This window comes from Drosophila albomicans, unplaced genomic scaffold (genome assembly GCF_009650485.2).
Source record: "Drosophila albomicans strain 15112-1751.03 unplaced genomic scaffold, ASM965048v2 utg000365l_pilon, whole genome shotgun sequence".
Taxonomy (NCBI): Eukaryota; Metazoa; Arthropoda; class Insecta; order Diptera; family Drosophilidae; genus Drosophila; species Drosophila albomicans.
The window spans coordinates 12,581-17,367 of record NW_026263642.1 but is presented as its reverse complement, the minus strand read 5'-3'; the positions used below and the strand labels follow the sequence as shown (position 1 = coordinate 17,367).

The 4,787-nt window shown below is 34.2% G+C and overlaps 2 non-coding genes across 2 annotated transcripts; both read right to left on the bottom strand.

Annotated features, from left to right (window-relative positions):
• Positions 1–1,438: 1,438 nt before the first annotated feature.
• On the bottom strand, positions 1,439–1,617 carry LOC117577145 (5.8S ribosomal RNA). Its single transcript, XR_004573057.1, has one exon. It is a non-coding gene; the product is annotated as a 5.8S ribosomal RNA (ribosomal RNA).
• A 575-nt stretch (positions 1,618–2,192) lies between these two features.
• Positions 2,193–4,178, bottom strand: LOC117577137 (small subunit ribosomal RNA). Its single transcript, XR_004573051.1, has one exon. It is a non-coding gene; the product is annotated as a small subunit ribosomal RNA (ribosomal RNA).
• Positions 4,179–4,787: the final 609 nt, after the last annotated feature.

The following is a 4,787-nucleotide window of genomic DNA, read 5'->3' as shown; positions in this document are numbered from 1 at the left end:
CTGACAATCGATTTGCACGTCAGAACTGTTTCGGTCTTCCATCAGGGTTTCCCCTGACTTCAACCTGATCAAGTATAGTTCACCATCTTTCGGGTCACAGCATATATGCTCAAGGTACGTTCCAGTTAGAGGCATAAATAATATAAATATTATTATACATAACTATAAGAACGCCCCGGGATTGCGTTAATCAACTATAAATAGTTAAAAAACTAATCCCAATAATAGTCAAGTTAATTACGCTATTAGGTTTATATCCCAATAACTTGCACATATGTTAGACTCCTTGGTCCGTGTTTCAAGACGGGTCCCGAAGGTATCCTGAATCTTTCGCATTGTTAATCATACAAGTGCTTATAATAAACATAAAAATCAATGATAATCATGCCATTATATAATTCCGAAAAATTAACGCACTGTACTCATATAATCTATCAGCACTTTATCAAATTTTTGAAATTTATTTTATGTTAAAATGCAAGCACTCTAATTTAAATAAACTCTTATCAAAATTGTTTGATAAATTCCATACATGCTAATAGATTACAATGTCCTTATATGGAAAAAATGCACACTATCGTTATAATATTGATTAAATATTACAATTCTAATGATGAATTTTCCATAACGGATATTCAGGTTCATCGGGCTTAACCTCTAAGCAGTTTCACGTACTATTTAACTCTCTATTCAGAGTTCTTTTCAACTTTCCCTCACGGTACTTGTTTACTATCGGTCTCATGGTTATATTTAGTTTTAGATGGAGTTTACCACCCACTTAGTGCTGCACTATCAAGCAACACGACTCTTTGGAAACATCATCTAATAATCATTAACGTTATACGGGCCTGGCACCCTCTATGGGTAAATGGCCTCATTTAAGAAGGACTTAAATCGTTAATTTCTCATACTAGAATATTGACGTTCCATACACTGCATCTCACATTTGCCATATAGACAAAGTGACTTAGTGCTGAACTGATTTCTTTTCGCTCGCCGCTACTAAGAAAATCCTTGTTAGTTTCTTTTCCTCCCCTAATTAATATGCTTAAATTCAGGGGGTAGTCCCATATGAGTTGAGGTTGTTTAATTACACTTATAGACAATTCTCTGCCTATTTTGAAATATACTATTTTTTTCTTGAAGGTCCATAATATTCACAAATTATTCTTTATACCATATTCGTTAATAAGAGGCAATTCTAGTTTATAAAATAATATATTTTATGCTAGACATTCCTCAATATTATTTGAAATGAATAAAGAACATATAATTCTTCAAATTTCTCATGCAACAGAGTTTTAGTATTTTCATTTATTAATTCATATTATGAATATCTTAAGCGAGAACTTTTTAGATTCACACTTATATTATCCAATAATATACAATGTGCTTAAAATTCCGAAAAATTTTAAACAACTTATTTAGCATAGTCTTACAACCCTCAACCATATGTAGTCCAAGCAGCACTAAAAAATTAATTAAAGTACATAACAGCATGGACTGCGATATGCGTTCAAAATGTCGATGTTCATGTGTCCTGCAGTTCACACGATGACGCACAGTTTGCTGCGTTCTTCATCGACCCATGAGCCGAGTGATCCACCGCTTAGAGTGATACAATTTTTTTTTTTATTTCATTACGTCAAGAATATTTTTTTATTGAAAGAAATTAAAAATACACCATTTTACTGGCATATATCAATTCCTTCAATAAAATTTTTTTTTATACCTAAATAAATGTTGCGAAATGTCTTAGTTTTACATAATCGATAATAATAATAAGATATATGACAAGTATATTTTAGCTAAATTTATTTATTATGATCAACATATGTAAAGCGTTAACCTGCAAACAGGTACAACATTGTTTTTCTTTAGGTGTTGCGAACCAATGTATGCGCACTGGAATATGCACAATACATTTTGCAACGCATGTATATTATGGTACATATACACGCAGTTTTTTATTTTATCCAAAACACATAAAACACTCTTAATACAGTATATAATAATAATAATACATGACAAACGGTTTTTAGCTAATTTAAATTATTATATGTTGCATAATTGTATCTCATATGATTGAATAAAATATTTATATTTATTAGTTACATAATTTATTAAATATTGCAATTCCCTAAAAGAGAAAAAAAAATTTAATTTATTAACGGTTAGATGCATTAAAACAATAATGATCCTTCCGCAGGTTCACCTACGGAAACCTTGTTACGACTTTTACTTCCTCTAAATAATCAAGTTCGGTCAACTTTTGCGAAACAACCGCAACACACAAGGCGTCACAGTGATCACGTCCGGAGACCTCACTAAATAATTCAATCGGTAGTAGCGACGGGCGGTGTGCACAAAGGGCAGGGACGTAATCAATGCGAGTTAATGACTCACACTTACTGGGAATTCCAAGTTCATGTGAACAGTTTCAGTTCACAATCCCAAGCATGAAAGTGGTTCAGCGGTTTACCCGGACCTCTCGGTCTAGGAAATACACGTTGATACTTTCATTGTAGCGCGCGTGCAGCCCAGGACATCTAAGGGCATCACAGACCTGTTATTGCTCAATCTCATTATTGCTAGACGCAATTTGTCCATTTAAGAAGCTAGTGTCCTTATAATGGGACAAACCAACAGGTACGGCTCCACTTATATAAACACATTCAAACACAATAAACATTTTACTGCCACCATGAATGAAGGCTATATAAGCTTCAACACCATAATCCTGAAGATATCTATTTAATATATTTGAGTCTCGTTCGTTATCGGAATTAACCAGACAAATCACTCCACGAACTAAGAACGGCCCACCCATAGATTCGAGAAAGAGCTATCAATCTGTCTTACACACTTATGTTCGGACCTGGTAAGTTTTCCCGTGTTGAGTCAAATTAAGCCGCAGGCTCCACTCCTGGTGGTGCCCTTCCGTCAATTCCTTTAAGTTTCAGCTTTGCAACCATACTTCCCCCGGAGCCCAAAAGCTTTGGTTTCCCGGGAAGCGACTGAGAGAGCCATAAAAGTAGCTACACCCAATTGCTAGCTGGCATCGTTTATGGTTAGAACTAGGGCGGTATCTGATCGCCTTCGAACCTCTAACTTTCGTTCTTGATTAATGAAAACATCTTTGGCAAATGCTTTCGCTTAAGTTAGTCTTACGACGGTCCAAGAATTTCACCTCTCGCGTCGTAATACTAATGCCCCCAAACTGCTTCTATTAATCATTACCTCTTGATCTGAAAACCAATGAAAGCAGAACAGAGGTCTTATTTCATTATCCCATGCACAGAATATTCAGGCATTTGAAGCCTGCTTTAAGCACTCTAATTTGTTCAAAGTAATTGTACCGGCCCACAATAACACTCGATGAAGAGCACTAATGCAGGTTTTTAAATAGGAGGAACATATAAAAAAGTACAAGTACCTAATTATATATAAGAACTCCACCGGTAATACGCTTACATACATAAAGGTATAGTACTAACTACAATTGTAAGTTGCACTACCCGTATGAAGCACAAGTTCAACTACGAACGTTTTAACCGCAACAACTTTAATATACGCTATTGGAGCTGGAATTACCGCGGCTGCTGGCACCAGACTTGCCCTCCAATAGGTCCTTGTTAAAGGATTTAAAGTGTACTCATTCCAATTACAGGGCCTCGGATATGAGTCCTGTATTGTTATTTTTCGTCACTACCTCCCCGAGCTGGGAGTGGGTAATTTACGCGCCTGCTGCCTTCCTTAGATGTGGTAGCCGTTTCTCAGGCTCCCTCTCCGGAATCGAACCCTGATTCCCCGTTACCCGTTGCAACCATGGTAGTCCTAGATACTACCATCAAAAGTTGATAGGGCAGACATTTGAAAGATCTGTCGTCGGTACGAGACCATACGATCTGCATGTTATCTAGAGTTCAACCAGTGTAACGATCTTGCGATCGCTTGGTTTTAGCCTAATAAAAGCACACGTTCCAGAAGGTCCGTGTTTTAATTGCATGTATTAGCTCTAGAATTACCACAGTTATCCAAGTAACTGTTAACGATCTAAGGAACCATAACTGATATAATGAGCCTTTTGCGGTTTCACTATTAATTCGTGTGTACTTAGACATGCATGGCTTAATCTTTGAGACAAGCATATAACTACTGGCAGGATCAACCAGAATAATGTTCATTTCATTATGTAAATATATTTAAAATATAATTACATAAATCTTCAAATATGTAAAATACATGACAACTCACAAATATTTTTGAATAACAAACGATAATATTCAATAATTGTATATATATATATGTTATACTTGACATGTACTATACGAATGTGGCCATAATTAGATGGCATTCACGTTCGCTAGTTATAATTCACAATTGTTTATATAAATATATATACTTATATATAAAATATATATGCATATAATCGTTCAAAAATATCATTTTATTTCAACTTACTAAATATATTATATCACACATGCATATTTATAATTTAAATTCAATTAATTGAATAAAAAATTATTTTATTTTGATGACAAATTGATAATTTTATCTAATTCTGCATTTACGTGTAGACAATATTATATTAGTAAAAACCTCCGTCCACAATAGTGTCCTAGAGGATTTTTCAATTATTCACAAAATATTAATTCTTTAGCTACGAAACACCGTCTTCTTTTGAAAAAGACATTTATACATTATATGCTTATATAATAGTAATAATTATATAACCATATAATAGTATCAATTTTTATATCGGATGAGACTAATAATTAATTAAT